The sequence below is a fragment of the Lissotriton helveticus genome, chromosome 3_1 (genome assembly GCF_964261635.1).
Source record: "Lissotriton helveticus chromosome 3_1, aLisHel1.1, whole genome shotgun sequence".
Taxonomy (NCBI): Eukaryota; Metazoa; Chordata; class Amphibia; order Caudata; family Salamandridae; genus Lissotriton; species Lissotriton helveticus.
Genome location: NC_136061.1, coordinates 1,526,436,292 through 1,526,455,292, shown reverse-complemented (window position 1 = coordinate 1,526,455,292; position 19,001 = coordinate 1,526,436,292).

The window sequence follows — 19,001 nt, the reverse complement described above, 5'->3', positions numbered from 1 at the left end:
ATTTTTACTTTTGGCTTTCCCCCACCCCCAGGGCCTTGATTTTGGGTACTTTTACTCAATTTACTGAATTGCTTTTCCTGTTGTTCTGCAAGCTTTATCTGTGCCCACATCACCTATTCCTTGAGGGCCTTTTTCTTATCTGCCATCTCGTCCTCACAGTATTTTGCATACTGTAGGACCTCGTCTATTTTCTTGGACTGCCAACAGATTTTGTTATCTTTGATCCACTGACAAATTTCGGGTCTTAGACCGTTTACAAACCTGTAAATGAAGTGGGTCATGTCCTTCATCTCGATGTTATCTATACCACTGTATGTTTTAAACACCTGTAACAGTCTTTCATAAAAGGAGTGCACAGTCTCGTCCCTTTCCTGCGTGGTTCTATCTATTTTTGTCCAATCAGTTTCCTTTGCGGGCACTTTTAGCTTCAAATGTTGAATCACTTGATCATATTTTCTCATCACTTCTTTAGAGGGTTCTCCTGTTCTAGAGTCCCTCGGGTATTCCTCACTAGGCCATGCTATGGCTATTTTACACTCGGTCCATAAGTCTACCGGAACTACGATATCAAAGAACCCATCCAAATCTTTCCACAGGCATTTTTGCACCTTTACAAACCTTTCCACCTGCCTGTACCAGTCCACAGGCTTCTCTCGTAATTTTGGGAAATCATTTGTAAAGGACACAATATCCTGCCTGGACCATGGAACATGTACGTATTTTCCACCTGGCACTTCACGCATAGGACATAACTGTTCTGGTTTATCAGCTTCTTTCAGAACGAACTGAGGAGTCACTTGTTTGGATCTAGCCTCATCTTTCTTTTTGGCCCACCTGGCTTTCCATCTGTCCACATTTCCCCATTTCTGCAATACTGTCAATAACTCCTTGACCTGTGCCTTCTTCCCTGACATGTTCAGGTTTTCCAGATCCTTGTCTGAGAAATCTGCTCTGTACGGCTTTTGCAAAGGCTTTGACTTCGAGATATCTATTGCCATACTAGCTGCAGTGTCAGTTAGATTTTCATGGAGTACCCTGGCGTTTCGAGTAAGGCTCTTGCAGATAAACAAAAGCTCTTCTTCTGTGTAGGTATTTAATCGATCTAATCCTACATTTCCTGCCATAAGTTCTTCTATTTCTACTCTCAGTTTGTAGAGATCTAGAGGTTTTGACTGAAGAGTTTGTTTTTCTAATTCTCGACTCCATCTTTCAATTTCTTCAGGCGTTACTACCGTGACACTCTTAGTACCCGAAGTTGATTCCATTTGAATCTCCCTCACATTAAAAGGATGATGTCTTTTCTTCATCCTTTTCCCTGGTTCCCTACTGGGCAGATCCATTAGTGAAACCTCAGACTCACACTCACTTGTTAAGTCGTCTACAATTAAGGGCTCTGATCTCGGTTGGGCTACAACTGGGGTAATGACTGGAGTTCTCGGACTTCCCTGTCGGTCCCCATACAATGGAACCACTGGTCCAATGGTAACCGGAATTGTTAAAGACTCAGGACTTGCATTTAACTGAGAAATCCTCTGAACTATCTCAGCTCTCTGCTTAGCTAGTGCTTCTCATTCTCTGTCCTCCAATATCCTTTCGACGGAATTGTCATGTAATACTTGTGGGGTTAAAGTTGGAGCACAACTCGGGGCAGTGGGAGGTGTCTCTCTGGGTCTTTCACCATAACTAGGTCTAGGGTGCAAAGTACCTGTGCCTAGGGATCTTGGTTCTTCCTCATATGGAGGGTTTAGGAACGGTATTCCTGAACCGGATGGTCTTGCCTCACTTTCATAGGGGGATCTAGGGCAAAAGTCTCTTTCCCGGGAGTATCTTGCGTCCCCACTAGCTGACATTCTTGGATAAATATCCCTTGCATCTACGGGACCTAAACTCTCAGTATAGGGAGGCATGAAGCAACCCCCTCCCACACTGGCAGATCTGGCCTCTTCCTGGGGCTGAGGTCTTCGAGAATTATCCCCTTCACTAGAAGGTCAGTGTCCTTCATTATAAGGAGGTGGACTTCCTAAAAACAGGTCGTCTAACAATTCATCATCCGATTCTCCAATAGGAACCCAATGTTTACACTTTTCTGTTTTCTTTTCCCCTGCAGGAGGACCACCCGCTGGCATCATTGGAAACAGTCCCTCTACAATCATATTCTGTCTCCACTGTTTCCTCTTTTTGTCACGGGTCTCTTGTTTCAGTTTCGGATAAAATTTAGTTAACCCTTTATCCATTCGTGGCTTATCCCTTTCAAAAGCTTCAATCTCCCACAATTCTAGTGCTTCATACTGCGTTAATCTAGGTCTGGGATGTAAGTCATTCATTCGGGTTCTCAAATTAAATAAAATTCTGCCATTAAATGTACCATCTAACGGAAAAGCCAATACTCCGTCATCCTTGGTGTACTCCACCCAATTTTCCAACCATATGCAGGTATGGTACCCTTTGTCAAACAGCATGAAAGATGCGGGAGTATTTGGTGGCGGAACGACAACACCTTCTCTGGTTCTAATCGGTTTGTCCTTTTTGAAGTAAATCTTTACTTTCTTTACAAGGGACACTTTTCTTTTATTTCCGTACATAATGTCGTTTTTAACTCCTTTCCACTGATCGTTCTCAAATCCCATATGTCGTGGATCAGGTCTAGTATGCGGTCTGTACGAATGCCACATACGACTTCTGCGAGCGGCTTTGTTTACAAGTCGCTCCCAATCCTAGTGCGTTTCTTATTTTCGTGCGACCAATGAAATGCACGAATTCAAATAATTTCGACCAATGGGTGCGCGGCCTTTCGCGAGACAGGTTCTCACGCTTTGGCACTCACCCCTCCTTTACAATTCCAGCTCCGCTACACACCTGCTGCGTCTACCAATCCCAGCGCGGCACGGAGTGACGTCAGAGCAGCTTCGCGACTGACTCCCTCCTTTACAAGGTAACGGAAACTTTATATCTTTCTAAAGTGCTAGTGCTTGGTTTTTTAACAACGAATACACATTCGCCACTGTACTCGAGTGTCTAGACAGGAAAGATTTGTTTCACTGCAAGTAAACTACTTCCATTTACTTTTCACACACTACGGATAGATCTCTTCTGCCTACCCTTCACACAAGCATTGGAGAACCTGCTACTTCCCTAGACTCATCCACTTTTCGGTGATATATCCAAGTCTAAAGTTTCACCAGCGAGCCCCTTTGCTTTCACTCAAGCTCCAATGAACCTGCTACTTTCCCGGTGTGACCCTCACTAGGTTATGCCACAATAGGAATTTTGCCAATGAACCTCGTTGCTAACATTTATTCAATCATATATTCAGAAAACCCTAGTTAGTGCTTTCAGTTCTACCTAACCTGCACTAACCTTCCTGGAGTAAGTGACCTCAAAGCAAGTGGATTCTCTTCACCACTCGCTATTCAATTCCCCGGGGATTCCCAACAACATTGAAGACGTTTTACGAACGAATGGATAAATACATATAACAGTATAATAACAAGAATGACGATTTTAAAACGTTTCATAATTTTTCAAAGCAACATTTCAAGTGAGCGATCAAATCACCCGAACTGCCTACCCTCTTAGCAGCAACAAGGTTTGTTACTTAGCAGCATCTAACTTATCTAGCTTATCTAGTCCTACCTAACTTTAACTATTCCCTAACCATCACCTCTGCTACCAGAAATACTGATAGAGATCGGGGGTCACCTGACCAATAATTTCACCATATAGTTTTCGGGCCCATAAATTTCAATTCACCATATACATTAATCAGGCGACCTCACAATCTACCATCAGCACCCTGATTCCTTCCTGTTGTATTCTAGTGTACCCGACTTACCATCCACCGTTACGGGTACCTATGACCACAATGGATCAGGGAGCTAGCTGTGAAGAAAGGCAGGCAAAATACAAACCCAACTTCATAAACTTTGATTTTCATAAAATGACCACGGACAACTGAGAAGTTTTAAAAGTTTATCTAGAAATCAGTATCTGCGAGTATTAGGCTTACAGTTAAAAGGCAATCAATAATCAAGATAACAAAAAGCACGTAATCATACAAGAAAAGTGTAAGGGCAATCATTTAAGTTTGTAAATAGAGTGACAGGGAACACGCTAAGTAGACTTAAACTGAAACTTAAGAATGGACACCTATAAGTGAGCAAAACTTATTGTATGTACTAGAATTATACTATGGGACGTACTTCATGAACAATGAGTGGAAATTTAGGAATCCTATACATCTATCAAAAAGGGGTAAAAGTGAAACACGCTAATATTCTAATATGATTATTTCAAGAATAGAATTCAGGAGAAAATATAAATCACATCTAAATTCATAAACAGTATGGGGAAGAATTGTGCTCTAAAAGGTAAGGTAACATAGAAACATACTATGAGAAAAATGCAATAGGTTTTCATATGGTAGACTGCGGAAAGCATGGAAAATATAACATGTGCAAAGGTATGTCTTTATTGAAGCAAAGACAGAAAAATAGAAAGGTGCAGTATAGAGTTCTCAACCCTATCTATATATTTACCTAGAATGGTGTGAAAACCAACCCTGGCCACGGATCAGTCAAGGACAGGAAATACCCCAAGGAATAGCAGTCATCAATGGGACAGCAGGTGCAGAATGGACACCCCAGGACAGGACAGGAAACCCGGATTAGGATCAGGACAGGACCACCAAGGCACGACCAGCACCCGCAGTTCGGAAGCAACGCCAGCGCTCCACCCTCTCTGCAGCTATCAGTCAGAACCCCGATTGGGTTAGCGAACTCCCCAGCAAAGTGCTCCGCCAGCACTTAAGGTTTAGTAAAACCTTTAAAATCTATGGTCAATTTCGGACAGAGTGCTCCGCAGCTCTCTGTGAATTCAGTCACCTATTGAGTGCGTTGGGTCAGTGACAGGTCAGCTATTCAGACAAGTCGGACAAATTCTATAGCTAAACCTAGGCTAGTTATACTGTTTTCGGGTCAGTGTACCACCCCCTAATGTTGCAAAGTGTCAGAATCCACAATTTCGATTGGTCCCAAAGTAGGCTAGGTTAACACACCAATCAGAACAGACTACTGTAATCCTAAATTATCATGTTAAGGAACCTCCTAGTGAATTTTGGGTTCCCATGACCTATTCTACAGAATACAATGGCAGAGTATACATCTGTTGCAAGTGTAGTACAAATTCTGTTTCTCCGGCTGGGTGAAGGTGCATCTTCCCAGGCACATCTTGGCAGGGACCTTCAGTTGGCACCTTGTCAATGCCACCAGCTACTTCTGATTCTGCGCGGTACTGCACTCCAGCACGGCCTCCTAAGCACCCCATCACCCCTCCGTACCGAGGATACATGAAAAGTAAGCGAAAACAAATTAAAACATAGAAATAAATGAATAAACTACATAACATGATTGTGTACTTATGAATTATCACTATAAAAATATACTATGCAATTATTTATTAGTGCAATACACAATAACACGAGAGCATCTGCACAAGCTTCACCATATTATTACGCAAGCAGCCATTTTGTAGCTATTACGCATGCGCACCCTTTCCCTCCAAAATCACAACTACGTCACGTCACGTGAGTGTGACTAACGCATGCGCAGAAGCAATATTCTTAAACTGCGGCCATGTTAAAAGACACAAATTAATCGTATTAGTAAAACACATAGGCAAGCGTCGCTAGGATACATGTACATAGTAATATAAAGGAAATTAGTAAGACATACAATTTTGATTACAGAGTTATACATGAATCGAGGTTCTTGACTTCAGCAAGTCGCGTAATGTGCGAAATCTTGCTTCATCAGCAACATACAACTTGCATAAAGCATGCCTACCTTTAAACCTGAAAATGAATTCTCGAAACCCAATGATGTTAATCTTTTCACTCGTGTAGCTCTCAGGATTTATATCAGATTCTTCTAAATGACACCCAATGATGGAATTAAAATGTTGAAACCAAACATTTTCAGCAATAATTGTATAAGGTGAACCTGAGTCTGTAGCGACCTGTAAATTAACACCACCAAAGGAAATCCAACACGAAGGTTTGTTGTCACCTTCATAAGAAATTTTTAAAACAACTTTTTTCTTAGAGTCATACTTACTGTTGTTTTAATAGTCACTATCATCAGAAGAATTTTCATCAACATCACTTTCTTTTACACATGCCACATTACCCTTTTAAAAAAAATAATTCTTGCATCTGCACCCTCGTGCAAAATGCCCAATTAACCCGCACTCTAAGCACTTTGCAGATTTAGCAGGACATTTATTATACCATGCAGCATGATAATTACTACCACAATGATAGCAACTGTACTTAGGTTGTCTATTTTTAACACATTGCTCGCTTTTCTTGACATCCTTTTTTTCGTGCTTGGAAACTACATTGCGAGAAGTCTTGCTTTTATCATCAGAAATGTTGTTGACTGACTCGCTACCCTCTTTCTTTTCAGTAGATATTGTGGCTTTAGCGCACCTTTCAGATAACTCTGCTTTCTTTACAATAGCAATAATGTCTTTCAGATTCAAATCTCCTTCCACCCATAATCTATCTTGTGTGGCTTTGTTGTTAGCGTACATGACAATTTGGTCTCTAATTAGTTCTTCGTGTAAATTACTAAATTTGCAAGATATAGAAAGTTTCCTTAGGGCAGACAAGTAGTCTTCAATAGATTCACGTTTCTCTTGTTTAAGCTGAAAGAAAGCATGTTGCATTACACCAACGCAAAGAGCAGGTGAAAAATGCTCATCAAGGTCAAGTAAAGCGGCTTTGAAAACATCCACATTGCCAGACCTCTCATGTTTCTGTAATTGAGAATAAATGCGAAGACCTTCGGGACCAAGACAATATAAAAGAATTATTTTCTTTCTCTCAGGAGAAAACAAACCACTACAGTCTTTGAGGTTGGCGATATAATTTAAAAAATACTCCTTCCACTCACTCAATTGGATTACCGGCTCTCCAGGACAAGTTAAAAACTCTTTGGGAGTGTTAAGATGCAGCACAGAATCACCACGTGGAGGTGCTTCACTTCGAGTAGCTTCTGTCGATTTTGTAATAAATTAAAAATTAAAATTGTCAGAAAAGAAAGCACTTACTTTCACACTTCCTTAAAGTATTGGTCCAGTAACAATATTCTATGAATATGCGCTGCGATTCCACAGGTGAGCTAAAAGGATTAGAAAATGCTGTGTTACCAGGGTAACGAAGTTTCAAGATGGCGCCACATAAGGTTATGACCTTCGTGATGACTTTAGCGCGCGCACACGTCAGCGAGCACCCTCGTAGCTGCGTCCATCAAAGTGGCAAGAAGTCATGAAGAAGATCTCACAGACAATGCCGCTCGAGCCTCCAGAACGCTCCTCTTTGAATCACAACACAGCTCACGGCAATGATGGTTAGCAGTTACAACCACAGACAAGCAGAGAACAAGAATGTATTTTTCTTTTCTGTCTTATGCTTACCAGAGCGTAGTGGTTTTTCCTGTAGAAATGTACAAAGTTCACGCTTTCCTTAAAATAGTACCGGGCGTTGAGTACGCGATAAAAAGTCCAAATCCAATTTCTGACTTCCAAAGTTGTCGTGAAAAATAGCGTGGATCCTGTAGAGATTACCTCCCAATCGGCATCCTATTCTATAGTGATGTACTCGGGAACAAACTTCAAGTTGAATAGTAATTTATTGGTAATCTCTTCCAGCACAAGGGCAATTCTGTGAACGCCTCCTCTGCTACAGCTCTTCTGAACTCTACATTCTCTACTAGTAAGGAATTAAGTATACACTAACATTCTACCTAACATTTTACATTCTACAAGGTTCTTACAATACTAAATGTATAATGCCCATTACTACACTGTCTATCTCTCTGTGTTCCCCTCTCTGCGCGAGGCTGTCTCTCTTGGGTAGCGTAAGTCTCTGCGCACATCTCGACCTAGAATTTGCTCATCGCTTATTGCCTCATGGTGGCTCTCGGTGTCTATACTACTTGTCACAGTTGTCTCCGCTAATAGAGAATTTTGGCAGTAGTCGCGCTGTCACCAGAGCTTGGGGGTTGCCGCACGACAATCTAATTAACTGCTTGGCTCCTCTCAAAATGTGCACGGGGTCAGAAATAACATAGCGCTGGGTAGGCAAACAAGGCACAGTGTGGCCTACAGTGACCCTGGGGGGATAGGAGGCACATCACTCGAGGCCCTTATGTCTCGGTTCTTCTTTCTCTGGGGTTCTCCTGCCAATTGACAGATGCCTGACCAAGTCGTTGCCGAAGAAATGTAGTAGGTTCGCCGGACACAGTAGAGTTATCAACCAGTTCTTTCATTCTGTCAGGAGAAAACCCCTTTGCAGCATCCTACGCCAGGCTCAGCCAACAACTGCCTTGGCATGATTCAACTCCTTTCGAACCCCACGATGTCATAGGAGCTCCACAGGGTAAACATTCCAACAGCCAGGGACTGTACTGGGCAGAGATCAGAAGACTAAGCAAGTACACACTATAACACAAACAGACTCACAAATGTGTCAGTTCATCTGCTTACAGTTCTGGAGCTTGGTTCTGCCAAGAGCAGCCTTTCTGTCTTAGTGCGTGCTGGTGGTTCTGCAACATAGCCCCTATGCACCAGGCAAGAGTTGCAAACAAAGAGGGCCTTTCCTACCCCGTCCTTCATTTTATGCGCCATTTGCCCTTCAGTGATGTCTAATCACTTGAAAGCCAGATCAAGAATCCTCATGCATTTTGTAGTACATTGTATAGGGTTTGTTATCGCTCTAGTCTTTATGAGATATTTGTAGAATGCTTCATGTTAGGAATGTATTCACTTCAATGTTCTGTGTATTCTTATGCTTGTGGGTTCTGTTCTGTGGCAGTTGACTGGTTGCTGCTGCAGGGAAGAGTCCGCTCTTGTTCTTCTCCTCAACTTAATAAAGGATCCTCTTTACCTACCTACTTTGGTCTGGGAATCTATTTACTACAACTTTTTGGCGACGATTACTTGAACCCATTGCTTGCCTTCAACATCGTCAAGACAAGAGTGGACAAGACTGAGGCATACGTTTGGCATCATTCTCATTATCCATGGTCGTCTTATTTCTAAGGTGAGTGCTTTATTAAGTGCGACTTTCATGTGACTTTTCAGTGACTATATACCACGGCCTATGGAAATGCCTGCTTGTTACATGCCTGGAAGTACATCGAGTTTTAGGACTCGGTTTTTGTGATGGACTTACTGCTGTGAGTGAACTTCTCCGTCATTGTCTCTGGTGTGCATTCTCACTTCCTGTGTTTGCGAGATGTGTTGAACCTGTTTGACTTCAGTTTTCTGCCGTTGCCTCTCCCGTCCTGTCCGCCTCGCATTCCTCAGTGATTGTGATGATGACGTGGAACCTCCTAGGGAGTTGGCGGAGACCTGCATGACGTGGTATTTATTGTCCAATCACCTTGCTCTCAGCTTACGCTTCAGTCCTTTGCTGACGAAGGGTGTTCACGTATCTTCTTTCATCTCCGACGTCTACGTAGCGCGCGACGCTGCGTGAGGAAGCCATCACGTTTACACAGCGTGAAGAAGCCATTTTGGTTGCTACAGCAACCCATCGGATCTGCCTCCAGCAACGCAACCACGGATTCTTCTTCTTTCATCTCTCACGCTCCTGCCTGCCTACTTACGGCGATGCGCACGCCTTGTGTGCATTCATCCTGAATGTTTCGAGCCCTCTTCGGCGATACACACGCCATTTGTGTATCGATCATTGCACATTCTTACACACCAGTTGTGTTTTTAAGGAGTATAGCATCCACAACTTCGACGATACACTTTAGTCAAGTGTCAGGTACTGTGGATTCGGTCTATAAACCGACTCTATTGTGTTTCCTTCTATGAATACTTCCCATTGAGCTCTTCATTTCTATTTTGTTGTTCGTTTTCCTGTGCTTATTATTAGGTCTCCCCTCTCAATGCGCATGCGCATTGAGCAGAGCGAGACTATAGGGGCTTAAATAAGCTTTACCTAGACTGGCGATTGACTGGCGATTTGATGCTGTGCCCGTGCGCTTTTAGGTCAATGCGCAAGCGCATTGACCTAAAATGCGCGTGCACATCATCAAATCGCCATCTGTTCCCCAGCAGCACTCCTCCCACACCTTTGAAGTGAAGGGCCCCTGCTGCTTCACACCCTCATCGCCGCTCTCCCCGCTCAGCCCCCTCCCCTGCCCGCCGTGTCGCATTTCTCCTCCCCCTCCCCTTCTCTGCCTTCCCTCCGTCTTGTTTTCCTAGCACCCTCCCACCCCCCACCCCCACCCCCCAGTCCCCTACCAGCCTCCACTGAATGTTCCGATTTTTCTGTGAAAGTAACTGGGCTCGTGAGAAGTTACGCTTTTCTCCTTCCAGTCCTAATGTGCATTGAGTGCGGCTCCGGCAGCTTCCAGTTCTGCAGCACTTCGTCTATTGCTTTTGGAAAGCTGCATTTCTGTAATTTTGGCTCTCCCCGCTCCGCCCCCTCCCCTGCCCGCCGTGTCGCTTTTCTCCTCCCCCCCTTCTCTTCCTTCCCTCCGTTTTGTTTTCCTAGCACCCTCCCACCCCCCACCCCCCTGTCCCCTACCAGCCTCCACTGAATGCTCCGATTTTTAATACCAGTCTCAGTTTTCATAACATACGTTGTGGCGGGGAAGAGGGAATGGCAAGCTGGCTTATATTTTTACATATTCTAAAATTTCCAAGTAACGGAAAATGTGTAGTATTGAAGCCCAACTTCACTCAGTTTCGCTTCTTTTTTGTATGTAAACAACTGAGAATTAAGCACAGATGTTGTGATTTTTTTTTTTAAATATATACGCATCGAGTCCTAAATACATTTTACACACCGAGCACGTGTCCTTTCACTACTGTTTCCCCCTTTAGCGTGCTTCTGATTTCAAGAGAAACTGGAGTTCTTTTACTTCTGCTTGTCACACCACTTAATGTAGTAGTACTCTGTGCTGCAGGTAGACCGCAGATGTGGCCTAACGACCAGAGCTGCCATCTAAGTCACGTAAATACAAAACATGTTGCATTACAAATGCTATAGGTGTCACATTCGCGAAAGTTATAACTATTGGCATTGTAAATGACAAAGCTATCAATTTAGCTATTTTAAAAACCAACACATAAATAAAAATTTTCATTTACAAGACCAATAGCTACAACTTTTCTAATGCGAGACCTATTGCATTTCCAATGCTTGTTTTTGTTTTTGCTTTTGCATCTCATTTTAAGCATGTCTGAACAAACAGTAACTCAAAATTGTTCTGTTGTGCTTCCACCCAGTTTTCTCCCGAATCCTGGTCAACCTAATATATCTTGGGAGGACTGGTTTCCTATGTTCGACAATTATTTAGATGCACTTGATGTGCAGGACTTTTCCTCTAAACGGAAAAAAGCACTTTTATTGAGCTCATTGGGGAAGGAAGGTCAGTGTGTTTTCAAGATTTTACCACAGGTCCTTCAAGCTGGCGCACAGGCTCCTCTGGATGAATACAAGGAAGCTATTTCTCGTCTGGAGATTAGATATGCAAAAGAGGAAAACCTAGTTATGAATAGGTACAAGTTTTATACTAAGAGTCAAAGAGTTGGTGAGTCAATTGATGACTTTGTTTCAAGACTTCATGAGATGTCAGTCAAATGCAAGTTTGGGACCATGACCGATGAGTTGATTAGGGATCAACTCATAGTACAGTGCAATATTAAAAAAAATCCAAGAACGATTGTGGGCAGCCAAAAACCCAAACTTACAAACAGCTATTGATTTGGCGAAAATAGTAGAGCAGTCTGAGGGTTGCATGAAGGAACTCAAGAAAAGGGTTGTTTCAAATGATGTCAGTGAAGTGTCTTTACGTGACTCAACGGATGAGGATCAGAGTGAGGTTGCTGCAGTCAAGAACAAGAAGTTCTTAAACAAAAAAGTTGTGTCTGTAAAGCCTCATAACCCTGTGAGGGCGTATTTTACTAAACAGTGTAATAGGTGTGGCAGCTCCGGTCACCCTTCTGACTCAAAATTCTGCTTTGCTGCCAAGCAAGAGTGTCTTAAGGGTGGAAAGTTGGGTCACTATGCAAGGGTTTGTATGGGTAAAGGTCGCTCCTCTGTAGCATGTGTGGAATACATTACTGCTTTGACTGGTGAAAATGATATCATTTTGGTGGTGGGTCTGGATGGGTGTAGTCATGATGAGGAGCTTAAGAGGAAAAATAGACCCAGAGCTTTATTTGACATCAATGACAGGACTGTTCAATTAATGGTGGACTCAGTGGAGAAGTGTGGCTCACTGGTTAGAAGCAGCAGACCTTGAAGCAGAGGTCAGGCCCGGGACCAGGGTTCAATTCTCGACGCGGCAGGGTCTTGGGCTCAATGTCTGCGGACTCGATAATTCTCGCCTCGGTGCCTACTCTAATCATGGGTCCCCCTCTGCAACTCTGGGCAATAGCTTGCTAAATCTCCACAATGGCCCCAACAGCGCTGGGATGCCTGGCTTCACCTTGGGGGCGCCCTGGAGGGGGCATCTCTCAGGGAAAGCCAGGATGGGTTCCACAGCGGTATACAGCGCCAGGATGCCCCGAGATGGGGCGGCAGTGCGATTTACAAGTATACACACATTTACATTTACATTTTACTCTGGCTCACGCTACACAATTATTCCCAATGATCTGTATATAGAGGTGTGGGGCACAGGGCCACTTCTTCCTAAAGACATTTCTCCTGGGGCTTACCAAGGGGAACCTTTAGACATTCTTGGTTATTTTGAAGCAAACATTAAGTTTTCAACGAGGGAAATTCAGGGGAAGGTGTATGTTTCTGCTGATGGTCCTGCCATTTTGGGTTGAGTTCACCAGTACGACCTTGGCATCATTGTTAACCCCCATGCTGACCCGCAGGTGATGATTGTCGAAGATGGGGAGTTACATTCGATTTTATCTAATGCTGCTAATGTATTTGGAGAGAGTCTGGTCCGCCTCAAAGGGTACTCACATAAAATTATTTTTAAAAATAATTCTATTCCTGTACAACACAAAGTCAGGCGAATTCCAATTGTGGTCAGGGATGAGGTCAAACGGCTTATTGATGATATGTTGACAACTGGTGTAATTGAACCCGTGGAGGCTTCTCCTTGGATTTCTCCAATTGTCGTCAGGAAAAAAATCAGACGGCAAACTCTGCTTCTGTGTGGACCTTAGGTCTTTGAATCAATGTGTGGTGGCAGACACTTTTCCCTTGCCTAACACGCAGAGCTTGTGACTACGCTTAAGGGGGCTACGTTTTTTTCAAAACTGGATCTCCCAAGTGCCTACCACCAGATGGACCTACATAAAGACTCTAAGAGTTTGACGGCCTTTATCACTCCTTGGGGTACCTTTCAATTCAATAGGCTCCCTTTTGGGCACAATTCGGCAGCAAGCGTGTTTCAGAGGATGGTTTCTGGTATATTTGAGGGTGTAGAGAATGTTGTTTATTTCCAAGACGACATTTTAATTTATGGTCAGTCTGTGGAACAATATAATTCAACTCTTAGAATTGTTTTAGACAAATTGTCCTCTGCTGGTCTCACACTGCGTAGAGATAAATGCTTGTTTTCTGTGGATCACGTTGACTACTTAGGCTATGCCATTACTCCTTTGGGTATTAAACCAAAAAGGGATTTGTGTCAAGCTATTCATTCTGCACCCCAACCCAAAGACAAAGACCCATTATGTTCCTTTATGGGACTTATCGAGCATTACTCGAAGTTTGTGAAAAGTTTTTCGGATAAAACTGCTTGTTTGAGGTCTCTGCTTAAGCGTGGGGTGAGTTTTACTTGGGGTGTTCAACATGAAGAATGTTTTAATAACATCAAAAAAGAAATTTGCAATGCCACCTTTTGATGTGCATAACAAATCTATTGTTACTGTAGATGCCAGTGCTACTGGTCTGGGCGTTATGTTGTCACAGATTAAGTGCGGGTCTGAATTTACTGTTGCTTTTGCCTCAAGGACCTTGACTGAATCCGAAAAGAACTATTCGGTCATTGAGAGGGAGGCGTTAGCTGCTTCCTGGGCAGTGGAGTATTTCAGAACGTATCTCTGGGGTATGAAATTTATTCTAAGAACGGACCATAAACCTCTCATTAAAGTTCTTTCCCCGGGTGGGGCTGGTAAGGGTTCTGCTAGACTTATGAAATTAGCCGCAAGGCTTCAAGAATTTCAATATTCTGTGGAGTATATCCAGGGATGGAAAAATGTCCAAGCGGACTGCTTTTCTAGGTTATCGTTAGACTGGCGTACCTTTCATGGTTCTAAAGTCTCTGTGGGCATGGATGACATTGCTGTTGCTTCTGTAGAGGATGCTGTATTTGTTGGGGAAGGGGCCTTTTTGGCCAGTGACTGGGAGAGAGAGATGGCTAATGATCATACCCTTCAGGAAGTTGTTAAACTTGTTAAACTTGGTTCTAGGTGCGAGAGTTCTGTCTCTGTCTCAGTTAGGCCGTTCATTAAAGTTTTGGATGATCTTTCCATCGTCAAATATAACATCTTACTTAAAGGTGAGAAGTTTATACCTCCTTTTGGCCTTAGGGGAACATTATTGGCTTTAGCTCATGAGGGCCGCATGGGACAGACCCTCACACAGCATCACATTAAGAGTCACTTTTGGTGGCCAGGCATTGATGCTCATGTGGTAGATTGGGTGGAAAACTGCGTCATGTGCAGAGAAGGTGAGAAGCGCTTGAAATTAGGGCCCAAATCTGTTGAAGCACATATACTAAGTCCTGATTTGCCTTGGCATACAATTCGTCTTGATTTCATCGGTCCTACGGGGGAACTGAATGAGAGAGATAGGTTTGCGATGGTGGTGGTGGATATCTATTCAAAATGGTTAGTTGTACATTTCACTAATGACATTACCACTGAGAATACAATTAGGTTCTTAGGGAATCTTTTTAAAGATGAGGGTTTACCAGTCATTATCATTGACAATGGCACTCAACTTATCTCGAAGGACAAGCAAACATTTTTGAAGGCGTGTGGCATATCACACCATCGCACTTCCTTATATAATCCTCAGAGGAATGCGGTATGTGAAAGGGCTAACAAGGTCGTGAAGGGGATTATTCAAATGGCTTCTAGTGGTGGTGGTATTATTAGAAAGATGGTCAATGAAATGTTATGGGCTTATCGCATGACTCCTTTAGCTCATGGACAGAAATCACCTTTTCAGATGATGAGGGTACGCGATCCTGGCTTAAAATTAGTGCCAGCCTGGATGAAGCAAGTGGTTACATTACAAACAAAGCAGGGTGATGTTTCTTCTGCCACTCCTTCTACTTCTGCCTCCTCTTCTTTTGTGAGTGGTTCATCTCCTTTCTTAGTTGGAGACTTGGTTAAAGTTAAAAGTGGTAGAGTGCAAAGAGGACTATCAAAGTTTAAAGGGCCTTTCAAAGTGAAGAAAGTGCTTCATCATTGTGTTATTTTGAACAATGGGGAGTGATGGATTTTTAGGAGAGTAGCTCTTTACAAAAGATTTAAGGATGCATCTATTGATAATGTTCATTCTTCTTCTCGAAATGACAATGGTCTCAATGACACTTATGATTCTTCTTCTTCTATTACCAGTGGTTATCTTTTGGCTGCTCATTCTCCTGTGGAGCGTCAAAGCGAGATTAGTAATTCTGGGGAGGAGATGCTCCTGTTTCCTTAAACAATGCTTCTTGCACTCAGAATCTACCTGTCTCTGGTTTGTCAAATATTCGCACTTCAAGATTTCGCAGACCACCTGCTTATTTACAAGATTTTGTCTGCTAATTTTTGTTCATTTTTTTGTTGGTTTTTAATATTCATCATTGTTGTTGTTTTGTTTTACTGTTTTTTTTGCTCTCTTTTGAAAGAAAGGAAGAAGATGTGTAGTACATTGTATAGGGTTTGTTATCGCTCTAGTCTTTATAAGATATTTGTAGAATGCTTCATGTTAGGAATGTATTCACTTCAATGTTCTGTGTATTCTTATGCTTGAGGGTTCTGTTCTGTGGCAGTGGACTGGTAGCTGCTGCAGGTAAGAGTCCGCTCTTGTTCTTCTCTTCAACTTAATAAAAAGGATCCTCTTTACCTACCTACTTTGGTTTGGGAATCTATTTACTACACATTTCATATAGACAGTCCACCTATGTTGAAGGAGACAAGGGAGAGTTCATTGAAGATGGGGCATCCCAATAAAAGGTATGCACACAGTGTATGTGGAGAAGGGCACTTTAATGAGGCAGATGCACATCACTTAGCATTACAATACCCTGACCATCGCCTTACAGAATATCATTGAGCCTCACTAACATGTTTCAACCTGAAACAATGCATCCTTCCTCTCCTAAGGACCATCCTTAAACATTTCATCAAACTGATAGGTTTCATTTTCCGATGCCCCGCCCACTTACACTTACACTTACATTTACATTCACATTTATGAGTTAGCATAATGTGTCTAACTAATGATATATTCATTTATGCATTTACGTTTATATTCTCCATCTCATTATTCATTTATGTGTGTGATATTACTCAGTTTTCTTAGTTTAGCTTGTGTGCCACCATTTTGGGGTGTTTCTCTCTGCATGCGAGTCGCACTCGCTCATTCCCCCTCCCGTTGGAATAGGAAAAACCCTGGACGCAGCAGTTTTCGTTTCTTAGCTAACTGTGATCGAAACTAATAACAAAACCCTAATCAGTAATGTTCTCATGCGCTGGAGATGCTGAGGCCCGGCTCCGCGGCCTTGGCAGAGATAACCAAATGTTGCTATTGCAGGTGCAGATGCCTCTTGTATGAGGCCATTGTTCACCCTCTCCGGGGTCCAGTACTTTTCCAGTATGGGCTTGTTTTACTCTGCTGTACCATGTTATAATGTATTGCTGTGATGATATGAGTCAGTCCTCTCGGCGCACTCCTAGGGGTGAGGTCGAACAGGGCCCTCTCATATGGGAGTTTGTGGCCTAATAAAATACTTTGTTTATTCTTCTCCACTGTCCGGCTGACTTCTTACTTGGTAATTATAGGTGAGTGCGGTAAGTCACTCGGGTGGATTTGAGCCACGCTTATCAAAACTCAAACACATCCCCTAAAATACTCTCCAACACCACCCAAGGTGACCTGCCTGCCCTGCGTGTGTAACCAACCTTATTGTGGCCTGTAAACCTCCGCCTTATCAGCCCTTCCTCTGCTCAATTCCAAAATACTGCACCTGCTCATCAGTGACAATTACAATGGAAAAAACCTGTGGATAAGACTCACCCACGCACTCCCTAATTCTCACACACTCCCTTAACTTTACTCTAGGGATGGAAGGGCGGGCCTTATCAAACAGTCCCACTCCTGCCCAGGTGACAGATTTGTTGCCTCTATCTAAATGATGCCCCAGCCTTATCTCCACTTGTAGGTAAATCCCCTCGAATTTCCCCTCTCTCCTAGTCAAAGGGCTTTTGGCATCTAGTGGACTGTGCCACCATGCTTGAAAGTCCCTGGGTGTAAGGCTCCCTTTCTACCTTGCGCCTAAATCCCTATTGGGTGAGACAGCGCATCCTAAGAATTGCAATGCCTGCAGAATATGTGGAAAATACCTTTTTAACCCTTTTGTTGCTGCCGTCGGCCAACGGCCGTTCGCGAGCACTACCTTCGTAGTGCTGTGCACGTCCGTTGGCTGATACAGCCCCGCCCACTCATCAGAACGCCCGCACCGTGGCGGAATTGCCGCCGCGGTTAAGGTGTTAATTAGGAAGGTGTGTATCACATAGCATCACAGTACCTTGGCCATCAGCTTATAGACCACTATTGAGTTTCACTAACATGTTTTAACCTGAAGCAATGCACCCCTCCTCTCCTAAAGACCACCCTTGCATATTTGAACAAACTCAAACAGGTACCCAGCAGTTTTCTCCAACCTTTCTTCATAACTCTTCTCCCTCGCCCAAACAGCTCATTTAATTGTATATCTAAATTCAATAACAAACTCCCAACCCTTCATCCCGAGCAACACTCCCGAGCTGATCCACCTGCCTAGCAGCATACCTGGCAGATACACAGGATTCTCTTGTTAGGTGGGTGAAGGCTAGTGGGGGTTGGCCCTAAAGGAGGAACACACCTTCAGTGCCTCTGTCTTAATGGCATTTGTCTGATGAGTTTAAATCAATGATGAACTGTTATTGAAACTAATCAGGCAAGTGTTTACCAGAGCTTGGAGTGCAGGAAAATATTTTGTCCATAGCATACAAGAACCAACTGGCAATGTCCTTGACGAAAAGACTGCTCTACCAGTATTTTGCATGGCTAGAAAGGATGGGTGATTAGTGAGAGAGAGAATGCTCTAAGTTGTAATACTGATAAGATGTTGAAAATTGGCCCCACATCCAGGGGAGAAGATGACTTTGACGTTTTTGGCTACTTTATTTTTGCTTACTATTCGATTTACATTATGCCTATGTATTAGTAGACTACCACTCGAAGTAGGCAGAAGTGAATTTTGTCCCTAGAGCCACCACTGGTGCAGCTATTGATTTTTTATGGAGATAATCTCCAGAGAAGGAAGTCCCAGTGTGCTCAATGTTGGCAATGGGGTTCAGCTCTCCTCTTTAGAAATGAAGGAACCTGTCTGCATACAATATCAAAGATATTACCACATCCATGTATACAGTATACTGTGCAATGGACAGAGTGAGTGCTGTTTAGAGAGTGCTGTGTGGTCCAAGTCTCTAAGAGTGTCGATTGGCAAGAGTTTGTTAGGGATAGTATCACAAAAGTAAGTCAGTTCAGACTTCTGAGGTTCGGAATCCTGCTTCTAAATTATGCCCTTGGTGGTTCAAGAAAAAGTCTGCAATGGAAGATTTAGTTGTATACGGAAAGGTGTTATTGGGTGAGATGTCAAATCATATTTTGGAGGAACAGGGCAACTAGAGGCTACTGGACCACAGCCCTGCAAGCTGGGCTTGTGTACACATGTCTCTGATGTCCTGGGACCCAT